The sequence below is a fragment of the Pongo pygmaeus genome, chromosome 4, assembly GCF_028885625.2.
Source record: "Pongo pygmaeus isolate AG05252 chromosome 4, NHGRI_mPonPyg2-v2.0_pri, whole genome shotgun sequence".
Lineage (NCBI taxonomy): Eukaryota > Metazoa > Chordata > Mammalia > Primates > Hominidae > Pongo > Pongo pygmaeus.
The window spans coordinates 28,028,961-28,048,822 of NC_072377.2; positions in this window are offsets into that span (position 1 = coordinate 28,028,961).

The following is a 19,862-nucleotide window of genomic DNA, read 5'->3' on the forward strand; positions in this document are numbered from 1 at the left end:
CACAGGATGAGAAAACAATACCAGGACATTTGTTTATGAGAACCTTACCTTGACTGATCATAAGGCAGTAGGTTGCTCCCAGGGTCCTGAGAGGTACATTTTGAAGTGAGAAGACTATTGATTTTGTTGTTTCAATGCTATCTCTCTGGAAACTTACAATTGGCTCCAAATAACTGTAAATTTCTTGAGTCATTCCCTGTTGGTGTCCTGGAAGCTTCACCTAGCCACAGTAATCAGAATCATTTGGATCTCCCAGTGGAACTTCTGGAACACTTGGAGTGCCTGAGTTGTCTCTAGTTATGTTTTTATTCTCAGTAAGTCACAAAGAATAATTTTAAGGAATTTTCTTTTTTTTTGGATCTCACTTATTTAAATGGGGCCCAATACATTAAGAAGAAACCTGAAAGGTAAGACACTATTTAGAACAGTTACCTAGGTTATCTTTGATTCTAAGAAATACAGCATGAAAATTATATACATACAGAATTTGCTTTAAAATAACCATTCCAATATTGAGATTATGTTGGAATATACCTGGATGTAATTGCTTCTGTACACTGTTATTTAAATTCACTGCTGAGAGACTGACAACTGCAAATATTGTATACAAAAGTCAAATATTTTATAGAAATGGATTACTTCCACAAGGTATCTCATTCCTGATTTCTATGTTTTTTTTTATGATCCAAAAATCTTTAAAATGATAAAATACGTAGAAATTGTGAGATTATTTTCGAAAATTTATTTTTATTGTATATAATGAAAGTATACAGCTTGATGTTACTTATACTTACAAGCAAATTAACACATAATTATCTCTCTTTGTAATATGAACACCTAAAATATGCTCTTATTCTCACGTTTTCAATGCACAATAAATATGATTAACCATAGTCTTCCTGCTGGGCATTACATCTCCAGACTCTTTCATCCTGCGTGACTGTGAGTCTGTGCTCTTTGACCTACATTTCCCTTTTTTCTCTCTCTCCCTAAGCCTGATAACCGACATTCTAAAGTCTCTTTTCATGTATTTGAGTTTTTTTAAATTCCCCATATGAATGAGATAATAAATTATTTGTATTTCTGTGTCTGGCCTGTTTCATTTAACACATATAAAGTCCTCCAAGTTCATCCATGTTGTAGCAAATGAAACTGAATAGTATTCATATACAATCACAATTTCTTTATCCATTCATTTCTTGATGGGCGTGTAAGTTGATTCCATACTTGGTGATTATGGATAATACTAAAATGAGCATACAAGTGCAGACATCTCTGTGAGGTGCTGATTTTATTTCCCTTGGATATATACCCAGCAGAGAGATTACTATATTATATGGTAGTCTTATTTTTAATTTTTTTTGAAGAGTTTCTATACTCTTTTCCATAATAACTGTCTCAGTTTACACTCCCACCAACAGTGTACAATGTTCTCCTTTTTGCCACACTCTAGCCAACACCTGTTCTTTTTTGTCTTTTTGATAACCATTCCAACAGGTGTGAAGTAATATATCTCACTGTGTTTTTGATTTCTCTGATGGTTAGTGATGTCATCACTAATCATTAGTGAGCACTTTTTGTGTAACTGTTGGCCACTTTTCTGTTTTCTTTGCTAATGCATATATACAGGTCCTTTGCTCATTTTTTAATAGAGCTATTAGGTTTTTTCTTTGGGTGTTTTTGTTTTTGTTATTGAGCTGTGTAAGTTTTTTGTGTACTTTAGATATTAATCTCTTATCAGCTACATGGCTAAAAAATATTTTCTCCTAATCTGTAGGCCCCTTTTTTATTTGAAAAGTAGAATTCTCACTTCTTGGACATAGTAGAAAGAAAAGTGCTTGGAGATTTGAGTCAAACATATTTGATTAAAAACCCTAATTTAGTCATGTTCAAGTTAAGGAATTTAGGCAAGCTGCTTAAACTCTTGGGAATTCATCTATAAAATAGGGATAAAATAAAATTACAGAGTTATTGCTGCGATTGCAGAGAACATAATTACAGAATGAAAACTGCAAGGCTGTGAACCTCAACAATAGAGAAATGTGGCAAATAACAAAAAGTATACAATGCTAAAAACTGAACATCATGTGACTGTCTTGTCTAATGTATGCAATAAGACCCAACATAACCATTTTGAATACACAAAGATTACAGACTCTGAAAATTCTATTTATAAAGCTGTCTTATATTTATTTACTCTTTAGAGTTTTACATTACAGTGTGTACATATATTGTAGCCATTTATATTTCAGATTTATCTCCATGCCTCTAACCACATGTGTATTCTTGTGTTGGAAATGTTTCCGAGGCACCTTACTACCTGTCTCACAATGGCTTGCTGTACTTCACTTAAGGTTATAGACCATTAAAAAATACTATTTGTGTTGATTTACAATAGGGATAACTTTTGATATTATCCTTAATGATATACACATGTCATAGAATAAACAAAGTGTCCTTGTATTTTATTGATAAATGTGCTCCTTGTAATTTATTAATATATTTGTGCTCCATCTATTTTATGTTTTGTGTTAATAAAATATTACTTGTTGAAAATCTAGCAGGCACACATTTTTTCTCCACCTGTTTTTAAGAAGAAAAATAGAGCAAATAGGAATCACATTAGCAGGAAAAAATAGTTTCCATATAAATTAGTAATTTAATCTCAGCAGAAAGTAGATGAGAAAAGAATGTTCAATGTCGATCAGTTACATTTCTATTAACATTATTTTTTGATGCCACTGTAACCCAATTTGTGGCCATTATGGACCAAAGATTAGATGCTAAAATGGGCTATTTTAAACAAACACCTTGCATAATTTAACGTAGCAGTATTTTTCAACTATTTTGTCCAAGGCATGATGTTAGATAATGGTGATAAAAATATAAATAAGCAATAGTCGCTGACTTCAAGGGCAGATTTCAAAAGACATTAATTTAAACAGATACTGGTGATCTAATGAGGTAAAGATTGTTATGAAGGCACATGTAAAACTATAAAATTCTATAAGAACACAGCCATTGGAACGATTAACCTGCTTTATCAAACGGATTCAATAATAAGAAAGATAAATAATCCTTTAGGATAAAGAATTAATGTAGAATAGAAAAGTACATTAAGGTACAGTTATAATTAGAATTTAATTATATTCTATCCAGAAATGTTCCAAAAGAAATTTGAGAAAAATTGTACATCTCCATTTATCAGCTTTGAACTGAAGTTCTGGGCCTAAGTGCATTATCAGGACCTAAGCAAAGCAGATAATTTTGCCAAATTCCTAAGGGCAATAAATCCTAAGAATCAGACAGTTCAAAATAGATTTTGTGAACTAGCCTCAGCAGATCATAAAAATGACAGTAATGTTGAAAAATGACGACTTATCGATAACTCTTCCTGAGTCAGTAAACTTGTTCTTTTAATATATTTCTACCTTGCTCCATGCTCTATTAATAAAATTAAAAAATTTTAAAAGCAAAAATTTTGCATGGTCATTCTTTCTTGAGTGTTTTCTATTATATTAATTTGAATAATTTGCTTATCTTCACCCTTTTCTTTTTTGAGAGTTTTTACGTTGAAAGAGTCCAAGAGATCTAGGAATACTTTAAGAAATAAATAATTCAAAAAAAATAAGAAGACTTATTTAAAAAGCAGGGTTTATAATAATAAATACTTGGAGAATATTGCAAAAAATGAAAAATTTAAATTATAATACAAATTATTGGGGAATTTATCTTTTTATATGCAATTTTACTGCTTAATATTTTTTCCTTCAGTGGTTAAAATATGCAAAGAGAAATAAATGCCTAAGACAGAAAATTAGTGTACTACCAACAACTAATACCTCTTGCTGTTTTATGATGGTCAGGCACAAGTGAAATTAAAAATATCACAATTTCTTCCTAATTAGACCTCCTGGCATTCACCTGTTTCTCCTCTTCATGCTATTTGTGTTCACCAAATTTCATATATTCTTAGGTCTCCTATACATAGTTAATTAAGGATGTAGATTCATCATTTTGGGTTTATGTCAATAAGTAATACCTCCGTTACCTTCCCAATTATGTGTTGAAATCATTAAGAATTTACTCAAAAGAGCAGTTGGATGATCAAAATATATTTATTGCTGTGTAAATAATTTAAAAGAATGTGCCTTACATCTTTCTCAGGTGGGCTTCCTGAGAATAAGGACTGGAATTAAAAAGAATCACTTATCTCATCCCACACACCATCCTGAGGCCCAGACAGCCTGCCGAGGAAACATCAGGTCCTCTCCTTGATGTGAGTCACTGAAAATGACAAGATGGAACTGCAGAATACCCGCAGTTCAGTTTGATTCCCAAACAGAAAAATGGGGATGATGGGGTATTTCACATTCAATTTCTCCTTCCACATCGATGAATAAGAATAGATCATCCCTCCTCTGATGAGATGAATGAGTAAACAGGAGGACTGAGGTCAAAGAAGACCGTAATACTAAAATCCTGTCTATATGAAAACCAAAAATTGGGTTAGAAAGAAGTGGTCACCTGCACAATAAGAATTGATAGTGGACTAAACACCTTGAGTTTGAGTAGGAAAACCCCATTTCTCCAATAAAAATTGTCTTTATGAGTTGACCAGCCTCATCAACTGGTGTGATTTGCTGTCTGGTTAATGAGGAAGGAATATGACCATTTCATCGTAAGACACTCAAATGGGTATTTCCTTCCTCCTCCCTTCATTGTAGAAACTCAGAGAATAAATCCCTGTTATGATTGGGGACAGGTTATCTCATTGCTGAATTCAAATGTTTTAGTCAATTTAGTTAATTTGTTTTTTTAAGAGGTGAGGCCTTGTTGCCCAGGCTGAACTTGAACTCTTGAACTGAAGTAATCTTCTCACCTCAGTCTCCAGAGAAACTGGGACTACAATGTCACCACGCTGGGCTAGATCAGAAGTGTTTTTTGTTTTTTGTTTTTTCCTACTGCCACATAACGGATTACCACAGACTTAGTAACCTGACACCCATTTATTATCTCTCCATTCTGTAGCTCAGAAATCTGAGTAAGTTCAATGGGTTCTCTGCTTAGGGTCTTGCAGGCTAGATCAAGGTATCAGCTAGAGTGAACTATTATCTGGAGACTGAGGAATCTGCTTGTAGTTTATTCTGGTTGTTGGCCAAATTCAGTTCCTTGAACTTGTGAAACTGAGGTTCCTTGTTACTTGCTGGCTAGCAGCAGATGCTGCTCAGCTCTAAAGCTGATGTGTATCACTTGCACATGACCCCTTCCACCATCAGATACAGATAATGCTTTAAAGCTCTGATTTCCTTTTCTACTGCCAGCAAGTGAAAACCCTCTGCTTTTAAGACTCTAGCGTGATTAGTAATCATAATTACACCAGCAAGATTCGTTTGCCGTGAAACATGGCACATTAGGGGGCATGACATCTCACTGTTTTCAAAGTCCCCTGAATTAGGGTGGAAAATCTTGGGGACCTGTATGTTTTTAGAATCTTGCTTACCAGAAAAAAAATTTAATCACTTCTCCTGTGTTCAGTCCTATCCATTTCCCCTGACTACATGTTAATTTCTGCCTTCAGTGGAACTTGTGTACCTCTGGTTTCTGAAATACCAACTTGCTCTTCATTAGCAGCCTCATCTGCAGAGAAGTGTTCTCTTTCTCAGCTCTGCTGCATCAGTTACCATCCTCTCACTTGCTTTTCACTCCAGAACATTAAGGACATCTCCCTGTTTGTTGCCTGATTGTCTATTCTCTGTTCTTTTATCTATTCCTGTAATATACTTACTTGTTTTCTAAATGTATCAGAGATAAATGTGTCATTCAATCCACCGTGTTTAAACAGATGTCCAGATTATTTCCTCCAGGTTGTACTGTGTGGTGATTAGGCAGAACTAATAAGCAGTTAACGCAAGTGACGATGTAGTGCACATAAAGCCAGATAAATTTGGTCTTTTTGGAATCAGCTTCTGCAAGCATTGCTTTCAAAGAAATGCAAGTCTGCTGAGAGTCTTGAGAAATTTTATAGAGAGAGCAAGAGAAATGCGGGAGGGAGGAAGGAAGGGTAAAAAAAGAAAAAAAATAAAGAATGGAAAGAAACAAGGAACACTAGATGTCTCATTGTCATCCCACATTTCACATTTCTGCACCCAACTTACTCCTACATTTGCATCTTATAAGTGAGATTTTCTGAAATCAGAAAATCCTGGACATTGAATAAACCCCAACATTATGTTCTATTTAGGATATTAGTTGAGACAGTCTCAGGATGAGCTAAATTTTACAGTTTTCTTTCTTTATTTTATCTAAATTCTAGAACAAGTTATAGACTATAACCCTTATCTTACCTTTCTGTAAAATTTATTTATTTATTTATTTATATAAACCACATTTACAGAGCTCTTGAAGTGCCTAAATACTATTTTATTATAGGTGCTGGAGATTTTAGAATAATTATGGTAATGATAACACTAATAACAGAAAAACAATAATTAAGGTAACCATTGCTAGGTATCAAGCATGGTGCTAAGCATCTCATATGCATTATGAAAGGGCTTGACATTTCATATTTTGTTTCTAATTGATGAAACAGAGGTTTAATAAATTCAGCAATTTGCTAAAGGCCAGAAATCTAGGGTTAGATTTGGGCCTCTGACTTAGGTCTATCACAAAAGTCTATGTTCCTGGTTAAAATAGTAGGCTGAATCATGTCAAGCCAAGATAATACATTATGAGTTTCAGGCAAAGGACTTAGACTTCAACATAAGTATGTAACAGGGGAAGACCCAGAAGCTTAGAGGTCAAGACACAAATTAATATAACTTCTCAATTATTTTCATAATGACATGATTTATCTGAATTGCATTACTTTCTAAGGTAAGTCTTAACATTTTTGAAGAATTAATATGTGTTCATAATGAATAATGAAAATAAGTAAGGTAGATTTGAGAAATACAAAGCATTTTAGCCAAGAAAAGGCCTGGATGGTTACATTAGGAAGCATTGGGTAATAAGGAAGCACGATGAAAGCACTGCGGTGCCAGAGGCATAAAAGTTTGGGACACGAGCAAATAAATAATGTTGGGTTCCAACAGAGACAAATCTTTTGTAGTATATACTGTCTGTATTCTCTCAATTATCCATTCCCTCATTCTTACTTGCTAACAGAACCACATATTTGAAAAGAACCATATCATCAGTTTCAGGGAAAATTATGAATTATTTAAACCAAACAACCTCTTTGCCTCACTAGTGACTGATTTTGCCATATTAGCCAAATCTTGATCTGATAAGAAACAAGGTTTAGTGGTAGAGGAGCTACTGGGAGATAACTTTTTCCTCTAAAAAAGACACATTCAAAATGGATCCTTTTGTACCTAGGATTATATTGAACACTTAAGGATGTCAGCCTAACATAAAAGTGAAGATCCATAGAATAACGAAACAGAGAGAAGGTAATAATTTCCATCCTTAAGGCTATCAACCGATATGAACATCTCTAATAGTTATCTTTCTTCTCAACTTATTGTATTGTGAAATACATTTTCTTAGTTCAAGCTAGTTTGTCATAGCATTAGCTGAACTTGTAGCCAAATCATCCTACATGTTACATAGCTCATATTGATGTTGGTGGTTTTCTAACTAGGCTCTGTGTAACTCACAACCTTAAAATACCAAGATGAACTGTATTTCAAACTATAGGGCAATAACTGAACTGATTTCTCCATATTTTCTATAAAAAAAAAAAAAACAAGAAACAAAGCTGGAATGAGCGAGGGGATGAGCTAGCTTGAGTAAGCTAACTCGGCCATAACAACTTGGAATTTATGGTTGGAATTTAGATAGATCTGGAATTAGCTGTTTACAGCACAGGGATGTGCATAAGGGGTTTACGATCTACACTTTACTGATTAATAGAACTTGTCTTTAAGGTTTCAGGACATTTGTTCCTTTTCAAATTGGTTTAAAGCAAATCAAAGAACTGAGGACTAACCCTCATAATTACTTACCAATAGAAAGTAAAGGAGAAAATGAAAGAACATTTAAATTATTCTCCCTTGGTCCCCATGCCCTTTGATCTCTGTTTTATTGATGTTTTCCATGTTTTTTTTTTTTTTTTGACTGAGAAGGAGCTTATTAGATGTTCTACTTTCGTGTAATCAAAATAAAATATGAGAGGAATCAAAACTCTTTCGTTCAAAACTGATATGTTTTATTCCCTTGATTCCAGTAGCAAAGTATAATCTAATGCTATGTCAACAGATAAATAACTACACATTTTCAATCAGACTATGCATTCATTCATACAACAAATATTTATTAAATATATCTTTCTAGTTCAGGCATTCTCATAAGTGGTATTAAAGTAAAAAGAGAGAGAGAGAGAGAAAGAGAACTGTCCCTAGCCTCCTCAATTTATATTTTAGAGGTGAACATTTTTTTAAAGTAAATATTTTAAGGAAGTATTTACGCAGAAAAGTAAAGCAGAGAAATGTCATAGCCAAAGCCAGTTTTATGAGTGTATGTCTGGTATTGGAGAATGATATTTTATAAATGATAATGAGAGAAGATCTCACTATAAAGACAATATTGAGCAGACACCTACATGAAGGGAGCATGCAAGTCATATAATTACCTGTTTAAAGAACATTGCAAGCAGAGAGGAAAGAAAATGCAAAAATATGGAAACTGGTATGGGAACTTGTTTGAAATTTTTCAAAGAGACCACTATCGCTGGAGAAGAGTGACACACCAAGAGAGGGGATGAAATTAGAGATGTATTAGAGGATCAGGTATTGTGGGACATTGTAGGCAATTAACTTCAAAGATGTTTGTTTTTATTCAAAGTGAGATGAGAAGTCTATGCAAGGTCGTGCAAAGGGTGTGACATATTTCCAAATGAAGCTTCTGTATGTGATTTTTTCAAGATCATTCTTCTTTGCAAGGAGCTGCCATATGCATTATAAGATGTTTAACAGCATCTCTGGCATGTACCCACTAGCTTTTCCCTAATTTTGACAACAAAAGATACTTCCAGACATTACCAGGTATCCCCCATTAAGGGGTAAAATATCCCCTAGTTAATAACCAATGTTTTAACAAGATTACATTTTTAGAAACTCTCTAATGATCTGAGAAACATGAAGGCAATTTGGTAAAGCCTCTTGCTAATAATCAAAAAACACTCTATGGGAGAGTGGAGTCATCATAATAGTGAATATAGTGAGGTGTGGCTCGATTCTGGGTAGATTTTAAAGTTACAGCCTACAATATTTGTTGATGTAGAATAAAAGAGAAAGAAAGGAAGAACAATTATTACACATTTTTGTCTTAGTACCTATAAAATTGGAGTTGCTGTTTATTAAGTTAGGGAAGGCACAACCAAAGCAGTCTGGGGTTTGACAAGATATAAATCAGGACATATGTTCTGGACCTGATAAGCTTGGTATATCTGTTGGACTTCCAAGATGTGATGTCCAATAGGGATTTGGGAAAATTAATGTAGAGTTGAGGAGGGATATCTTGATTGGGGTTATACACTTGAGAGCCATCACTGTAGACACTAAACCTTGTAACTGGGTGAGATGAATCATGCAATGAGTATGACTAATACTGAACCTAGTCAAATGTTAGGAAGTTAGGGAGGTATTGAGAAAGCAAAGAAGACTGAAAAAAATTGGGAAGGTAAGAGTGAACCCATTGCAAGTGATGTTAGGAAACATGTAATGAAGCCATCAAAACATAGTTTATAGAAGAAAGAAGAGGCAGAAAATTTCTTAAAGAACATGTGAACTTGGTTGCTCTTTTGGTGGGTTAGTGTGATGCTCATCTATTAGAGTGTGCTCCAAGCAGACTAAAAAGTGAGGAAATAACATGTAATTTACGGATAATTCGTTTAAAAAGGTCTGCCATAAAAGAGAACAGGTGGGTAACTGTGGAGAGAAGTAGAATAAAGAAAATCATTTGTCTGTTGGTGTGTGATTTTTGTTTGTTTGTTTGTTTGTGTTTTCAAAACTAGGAGGCACTGGAGTAGGCTTGCATGCTGAAGGGAATGATTCATTTGAAGGGAGAAACCAGTGCAGACTGAAAGACAGCAATTGCTGAAGCAATATACACAAGCAAGCTGGAAAGGATGCAATCTAATGCAGTGGAGAAGGGTTGGCTTCTGCTAAAGAGTTCATCTGTGATATGAGGAGAGAGAACAAAGCATGAGCTTAGCAATAAAGGTAAGTTGGTGTGGAGACTGGAGCATGTGAAAGCTCTCTTGTGATTACTAGCATTTTCTTGAGATTGAGAGTAAGGTCTTTAGCTGAGAGACTTGTTAGAAAAAGAGCTGGTTGAAGTTTAAGGTGAAAAATGATGTGAAATAGTAATTTACAGACTAAGGGATTGTTCTAAAAATAGAGAGTTGGCTTCTTGGGACCAATCAGGGCTAAGTTTTGTGGGTTTGATATGACTATATGAATGTGTGTAAATATATTCTTTAATATAAAATATGTGTAGCAAGTATCTTTATATTTAATTTATATGTTACTTGGCTTTTTAATTAATTTCCCTGCACATTCATCTATACCTTTTTATAAATGTTTAGATGGTCCTCAAATATAGCTCAGTTAGAACCTTTATTATATTAATCCTAGGCCTAAATATACTTTAATCTGAAAGGATATGAATATCACTTGAGATAATTAATGAGATCACAAAATCTACATGCAAAATAATCACTACCTTGAAAGTAAGATGGCTTATAGAAGAAAGGATTATAAAATATGGTAAAATTTAGTCATAAATTATACAAGCCTCTATCAGTCTTCTATGACGCTGTGTCCTAAAAGCATAAGCAAGTCATTCAATAACATAAAATAGGTTATCTGTCTCATTATAAGAGCTCTAACTAGATTTTTTAAAGATATGAATAACATATTTAGGATTAGTTAAATTAATTGAGGGTTTTTATAAGAAGAGCTTCATTGGGTAGGTGACATTTGTTCTGGACCTTAAAGAATGAATACAATAAGAGTCAAACACAGACATAAGAGACTGGAAAGACATTTTGGGGAGACTGGAAAGACATTTTGGGGAGGGTGTGAAGGAAGAACAATTGATTCTGGCTAAAACCCCTTCCAAGGGAGGGCAAATAAACAGACCCATAGCTACTATAGAGTTTATTAAATACCCCAAGACATTTCTGAGGTATTTGGAAGTTGCTTTAGACTACAAGCAGCTGACCTTGTTTAAGGTAACCTGGCCAGGAAGAATTCCATAAGCTTTCTACTTTAGAAAGTTAATTGCATGGAGGATGGACTGAAACGTGGATGACTGGGTACAAGAAGGTCAGTTAGCTGATTCGTGCAGTCTGATAGTTCCTGAGGAGGCTGACTCAGTGAGGTTGGTAAAAAAAGCAACCAGTTTAAAGGAAACATTTAAAGACTTTGGTGACCCGCTGAATGGGGAGGAGGGAGTGATAAGTGACAGAAAGGATCAGTTATATCTCAATAGTTGTCCTTTGAAACTGCTGTCTTATGACTTTCAGTGAACTAGACTTAGAGGATTTAATTAACATATTCAAATGACTCATATTCACATGTGAATGTGATTAATAAAATAAATGTTTTGAGAAAAATGAAGATACTTTCTCTCTAGTTATCTCAAAGCAGATAAAACCTAGATAAAAATTTTTTGACCTCCTTAATAATTATGTTTAATCAGATTTCTAAGGATTTTCTGATAGTTGCTTCTGAAATGGAGTTGGTTTTGGTTGATGATTGGGGGAAAAAAAAAGGCTGCATTTCTTTCGTTCCGTATGATTCTATGATTTATACTTTTACTTGAATACCCTGATGCTTCTTTTTTTCTAGTTCCTACAGTGCCATAGACTTCAGAAAGCAGCAGTTAATAAAATAAAAGCCTAGAGCATACAAAATGTTTTTTTATTAGCTCTGCAGTTGAGATAGCCAAACTTTCAAAGTAGTAAATACCTTATCTTTAAAGGGCAAGAGGCTGATCAGGCAGTTCATATACTAAATCCAAGGGCAGCAAATTAAATAGCCTCTGAAAATTAAAAATCACTTTACAATGAACATTCTTATCACAAAGCAAACCATAATAAATAACAGGCCATCTCTTTTCTCTTGTAAAGAACTATACATAGTAATTGGGCAAAATTAATCAGTGAGACTCATGACTTTTTCTCTGATGAAATTAGCATAAACTAACAAGACCTGTGAACTGTTAAATTTTTTAAACCACTGGATTAAAATCATCAGATTATTAATTCTATTTACATTCTCAGTTGTAGCTATTTTTTTAAATCACTAAAAATAGTAATGCTGCCAGAAATAAATATGCTGCTGAGGATTTATCTCCTTACAGATTTGCATTTAAACAGTCAGACATCCACATTCTTCACCTTCCTGAATATAAAACTAAGCTAAACGATTGACTTAATTATAATCAAGATATTCTGGCACATTTACCACAAAGGGTCCTTTTAAATTAATAATAAAAGAAATACTTTGGATGGAACATTCAAATGTGATTTGCAATTTCTTGGTATTTTACAGTCATTGTTTAAAATTTGCTAGTGCATGAAATATAATATTTTTAAAACCAATATGAAATAGAAGGGGCTTAGAAGAAAATAGGAATTTCCCAAAGAGAAAAATTGTTCTTTGAAAAACAGTTTAATTCATAAGAAACTTGTCTTTCTGCACACCAAAAATGAACAAACAAAAACCAAGAGAATGGTCAAAACTCCATAGAAAAAATGATGCTGATTTTGATTAATTTATTTTATGGCCTTTGCAGGTTTACTGTTACAAACTGGAAATTACGCATACGTAACTATACTTATACACTGATAATTATATGAGTATACCTGTAAACCTTCTATAATTTTTGTTTTGAACAAATATTTTTTCATCTATTTTTCATGAATGGTCACAATTGGATTTTTGATGCCAAAACACAGCAATTGAGTTTGGAAAAGAGCCCATATTCTCTTAGACCTTGAGTTATTTTTTCCTACTTGAGAAGTAATTTTCAACATTAACATATGTTGCTATGAACTTATCGGAAGTGTTTAGGTCACAGAAATCAGCACAAAAACACTTTAAACAGCACCAAAAATGCCTCAAAAGGCTTTTGCTACTAAATGAAATGTTGTTAATCATGGAGTAGTGTATTGAGATGGCTTTCTAAAATACACGCATGTATCATCTGATTGTGCTTTGCTTGAGCATGCTCCACTTTTTGGCACTTTGCATATATTGTGCTTTTTTACAAATTGAAGGTTTGTGGCAACCCTAGGTTAAGCAAGTCTATTGGCAACAGTTTTCCAATACGATGTGCTTATAATATGCGTGAAAAATTTTAGTAATTCTGGCAACATTTTAAACTTTTCCATTATTATTATATATGTTATGGTGATCTGTAATCAGTGATCTTTGATGTTACTATGGTTATTGTTTTGGCATTCCATGAACCATGACCATATAAGACAGCAAACTTAATTGATAAATGTTGGTGTTCTGACTGCTCTACCAACTAATAGCTCCCTCAACTCTCTCCTTATCCTCAGGCCCCTCTATTTCCTAAGACACAATAATATTATCATTAGACTAACTGATAACTCCACAATAATCCCTAAGTGTTCAAGTGAAAGGAAGAGTAGCAGCACATTTCTCATAATCTCATTTGAGCTGGTTTGAACTTTCAAGTCTCTTTATTTTAAAAATACATTTTGTAAGGTGATAGCTTCCATAGATAGTGATTCCTCTGATGGATCAGGGCAAAGTTAATTGAAATTCTTCCATTCTGTGATTAATACTTCAATAATAAAGGATTCACCATTCTAATGGCTATTAAAAACATTTGTGATTCATGAGAGGAAATCAAAATATCAACATTAACAACAGTTTGGAAGAAGTTGATTGCAACCCTCATAGATGACTTTGAGAATTTCAGGACTTCAGTAGAGGAAGTATCTGCACATGTGGTGGAAACAATAGAGAACAAGAGTTTAAAATGGAGTCTAAAGTTGTGACTGAATTGCTACAGTCTCATGATAAAACTTGAACAGATGAGGAGTTGATTCTTATGAACGAGCAAAGAAAATGGTCTCGTAATATGGATTCTACTCCTGATGATGATTCTATGATCATTGTTGAAATGACTACAAAGAATTTAGAATATTACATAAACTTAGTTGATAAAGCATTGACAGAGTTTGAACAGATTGACTCAAATTTTGAAAGAATGTCTAATGCAGGTAAAATGTTATCAAACAGCATTGCATTCTTCAGAGAAATCTTTTATGAAAGGAGAAGTCTGTTGACATAGCAAACTTCATTGCTGTCTTATTTTTAGAAATTGCCATAGCCACTCCAACCTTCAGCAATCACCACCCCAATTAGACAGCAGCCATTATCATCGAGGCAATACCCTCCACCAGCAAAGATTACAACTCACTGAAGGCTTGGATGATGTATTCTTGAGCAATAAAGTACTTTTTAATTAAAGTATGTACATTTTTTAGACATAATGCTATTTCATATTTAATAGACTATAGTATAGTGTAAACATAACTTTTATATACACTGGGAAATCAAACATTTGTGTGACTCACTTTATTGTGATATTTATTGTATTGGTCTGAAACTGATCTCACAATATCTATGGGGAATGCCTGTAATATATAATAGCTATGCATTGTGACCTTGAGTGTGTATGTGTGTATAAATATAATTTTTTAAAGCAGTGAAGTGTGAAAGCAATGAACGTGAATTAGAAACCTCACTCTAACCCATGTTCTACTGCTTTTGTTTTTTAATGGCTGAATTCCTTATCCCTATGAAATTTCTAAAGTAGAACTAATATAGTGAAGTAAATTGGGTAGAACTTAGGCACCCTCAGGTTTTCTTAGAGCTTAACAATCCCATGAAACTCCAAACACGAAATCTGGCAACTTGGGACTCTGAAATGAGAGTGTATTTCCAAGTTATATTTGTGGCAGGACCACCTAATAAACTATTAAATTATTATTTGCCTTTCCATGTTTTTTTCTTCCTCAGGTTACATATATTTGGGATTTGTAATTCTTTGTCCTCCAAGAGTTTGGAGAAGCTTGAGTTAAATGAACATTTTGTTTTCATAAATGTCCAACGCAGTGAGGGGAAAATACAAGCTGCTCTGGAGCGGTTGAAAGAAGGCAGAGAATGTGGGGGAAGTAAGTATAAAGCAAGAAATTCTCAATAGTAAAGAAAAGACTAACACCTGTGATTTCTGCCAGTGATGATGGCACTGATTCCTAGCTGTGCCCTAGAAAGGTAGTAAAACCTCAGAGGGGAATGGTTAAATGGTAAACCCAGAGGTGTTGGACTCAAGCTCAGCAGTTTCCAGCCTTGTTTGAAATTTTCAAGTCTTTTTTATGACATTGAAACAGCCGAGAAATATACAGGTTTTTTCCCCCCCAATTACTTGGTGTAAAGATGGAGAAAGCGTCCCATAATACAGTACAATAATAGACAAGATAGAAATTCTCAACAGTTCAATGTTAGGATTTCGGTATTGCACTTGTCTTGACAAAGGACAAGCAGACAGATCAAAAGGTACAGAGTGGCAGAATCAAAATTTCAATATGTCTTACATAATGTAGTCCCAGAACATGGTGTACACCCACAACTCATTTAACCTTTTAACAATCAAAAGCACTTAAACATCTGACCCTAAACTACTGTTTAATTTCCTTCTTTAAAGAACGGTTTAGCTATTGAACTTGTTTCCAAAAAGCTTGAAGTAAGTATTTTAATATTATGAAATAGATCTTGTGGTATTTTTTCCTTTCTTCAACCATTAGGTTTCAAGTATGAACCATAATTCCAAATGTCCATGAGTTATATTTGCAAACCTTAAACCAACAGCAGAATAAATTATTTGCCTTCTACAAATCCTGTCTGGAGTTATTTTTCTTTTTCTTTCTTGGCATACTATTTTCCACCTTTCCAAATGTCCTCATGTTATTATGTGCTCACACTTCCAACAGGGCAAGCAATGATCATTTCTGTCTGGAAGGCGTAACTGGTGCATGTATAATAGAGGAGACTGAAGGAGATCTGTGAAGTGTGTGCCTATAAGAGCTACTCATTTTAGTTTTATGAGTTAGGAGTCAGAATTATGGTTTTCTCTCTATTTTTTTCTTTGCCGTTTAAAACCTAGCATTTTATAAGTATTAAGTAAGGCCGTTACAATTCAACTTTGTCAATGTTGCACCAAACATGGGCTTTTAAACCAGATGTGTTCTCAATTAGGATATCTTCTAAAATTCAGGTAGTTTACAGTTTTTAGTTGCTAATATTGTGAAGAAAAGAAGTGACTTCCAGACTGTGTGTATGTGTGTCTGTATACGTAGATACGTCTCCTCACCTATAGTGTGCATATTCACATTCAAAATTCCATGCTTTTCTCTTTTTATGGTTTTGGTCATTGGAAGCAGGAAATATATTTTTATCTTGAAGTAATTGTCCTTTTGACTTCAAATGACACACATCAGGATTAATTAAAAGTTAATTGGCAAGTCTTTCAAACGTTAGCTCTATACTTTTAAAAATAATCTATATATGTCGGCTTCAAAATCTCGTAAAGGCAATAGAGATATAGGTTCTTCTCCTGCCAAATGAACAAGTAAAAATTTCTTCTGTATTTCAAGAGGCTTTTTTATTCAGCGTGAGAAATCTTTTTTGAAAGAGGTCTCTTTCTCATTTGCAGATCATAGGACTATTTTCGCTTCTTGTCCATTCTCACATTTGGATAAAACAACTTTGTTTTTGAATGCATACATAAGCCACCTGGCTTGCTTTTCATCGTCAGCCTAATGGGTGAATGGAATGAGACTGCCAGCAGCTTGAAGCAAATCTAGAAAGGGCTGTTCTGACAATTTCTAAGTCCTGAAAATAGCACACTGCCTTTCTGATAGTGTATTCAATTTATTTAAATGGTTGTGCTGAGGGAAAATCATTTTTCCTTCTGTTGTTCCTTCCATTATTTTCTGCTTCTTTTGCCATTTGACTTGATTCACTGACTCTAAGATCTCCACCACCTTCCTAAACACAACTTGAAAAAAATTAGTTTGTCAAGGATGAGGGCTTTTATATTTTTTCACTGATCAAATTCAACTGCATATTGAATTATTTATTAAAATATACATATACAACATAACATAGATATTTTTGCAACTGGAGATATGTTGATAAAAGCAGCACATTGGCCAGTGTAAATTACCCAGATAGGGTGGAACTCAAGCAAAATCCACAGTAATGCTTACAGCCAGGCTAATTTGGGGGAAGAAAGAATAAAAAAAGGATGGGACATGTTTCCTCCACCTTTGTAAAGCATTTATCATTTCAAGATAGAAATAGTAATGTTTCTTTTCAAGATTTTTAGTTTATATTTTTGAGATTTTTTGTTGTTGTTCTTGTTGACTTATAGGTGTCTCAGTTTCAGGAAACATTGAAAGTGACTTAAATAGATACAGTACAAAAGGAGACATTGAAAAATCACTTGGAAAACAAATGGCATGGAAAAAAATGGCAAGGAAAAAAATGGCAAGTGGAAAGACCATGTAAATCCAGCAGGGAGTACACAGAACATGTTTTGGTCAAAATTATTTACAAAATCTATTACTAATGGATGGCTACAAATTATCTCAAAGCAACCCCATGGTTAATGCAAAGAAGATGGCACAGTCAGTTAACTAATTTATGACAGTAATAAAATCGAATTAGTTACTTAGGAGAGAAAAAAATTACACCCCTACTAAAACTAACTTCCAGTTAAATGTCAGTAAAATCACTGTTTAAGCGGTTGGAATAATGTGGGCCACATATTCTTTTCTAGTATTGTCAAGATTACTTAATTAAATTAGTTAAATAGTTTTATTGCATTACCTAACATAAACCAGATAAATATTGGAGTACAGTAAAATAACAAAGGAAACACTATACATCATAACTTTGACTCAGTAATTTTTTGATATAAAGGCCTTCAGTTGATTTTGATTTACAAAAGCGAGAGAAAATATAGAATTCTCTAGTAAAGACTGCTATTTGATTAACCAAAAGACAATTCTCCACTTACTCTGATTCTTCCGAATATTATTTTTTATAAGCATCAGTATCCAGAGGCCTCTTTTCAACTCAACTCCTTCAGCTTATTGTAACCTGCTTACTTCAAAACCAGTATATGAGAAAAAGTACGTCCTAACAGAAAGCTCCACAAATTTATCATTTCTATATTGTACTGGAGGTTCTAGCTACAACAATTAGGCAATTAAAAGATAAAGAACCCAGGCCGATCGCGGTTGCTCACGCCTGTAATCCCAGCACTTTGGGACGCCAAGGCGGGCGGATCACGAGGTCAGGAGATGGAGACCATCCTGGCTAACACGGTGAAACCCAGTCTCTACTAAAAATACAAACAAAAAAATTAGCCGGGTGTGGTGGCGGGCGCCTATAGTTACAGCTACTAGGGAGGCTGAGGCCGGAGAATGGCTTGAACCCGGGGGGCGGAGCTTGCAGTGAGCCGAGATAGCGCCACTGCACTCCAGCCTGGGCGACAGAGCAAGAAATAAGACTATATTCTTTTGCAGATTACATGATCTTATATGTAGAAAATTATAAGAACGAAAAGTAATTGCAAAAACCACAATCTCTTTTGCACCAACCTGATAATAAATTAGTTCAGAAATATTTCAGGATACAAGATCAACACATAAAAATCAATTTGTATCCATTAGTAATGAAAATTTGAAAATAAAATTAATAAATTATTTTTATTTTTATAAAAAATTATAAATGTTTTACAAAGAAGTACAAGACTTGTATACTGAAAGCTACAAAACAGTATTAAAAATAATCAATAAATAGACATCTCATGTTCACTGCATTATTTTAAAATTGATTTGCAGATTCAACACAATCCCTATCAAAATCCCAGCTTCCTCTATTGCAGAAATTGGCAAGTTGATTGCAAATTTTATCTGAAAATGCAAGAGACCCAAAATAGTAAAAAATTCTTGAAAATAAAGAAAAATTTGGAGGGCTTACATTTCCCAATTTCAAAACTCACTATACAGCTTCAGTAATCAGGATATCGTGTTAGTAGCACACTGTAGATGGACATTAGTGAAACAGAATTCTGAGTCCAGAAACAAACTTTACATTAATGATCAGTTGATTTTCAACAATGAAGCCAAGAAAATTCAATGAAGGAAAGAATAGTCTTTTCAACAAATGGTGCTAGGGCAAATGGAAACTCATGTACAAATGAATAAATATGGAATGGTACTTCATAGCATATAAAACATTAACTGAAAATAGATTAAATACATAAATGTAAGAGCTAAAATTACAGAGCTATTAGAAGAAAATATAGGCATAATTATTTTTCTTTTTTATATTTGTTTTCTCCTTTGTACGTACATTTCTTTGCCCTTGGATTAGGCAATGGTTTTTAGATATAATATGAAACTACAAGCAATAAACAGTAAAGTAAAATAGTATTCACTAAAATTAATAACATTTGTGTTAAATCTGTACCTATAATATATTAAAACTCTTACAACTAAACAGTAAAAATACAAATAGCACATTCTTTTTTTTATTTTTTATTTATTTTTTTTTAGAGACGGAGTCTTGCTGTGTCACTCAGACTGGAGTACAGTGGCGCCATCTCAGCTCACTGCAACCTCTGCCTCCTGGGTTGAAGTGATTCTCCCACCTCAGCCTCCCCAGTTGCTGGGATTACAGGCAAGGACCACCACACTTGGCTAATTTTTGTAGTTTTAGTAGAGATGAGGTTTCATCACA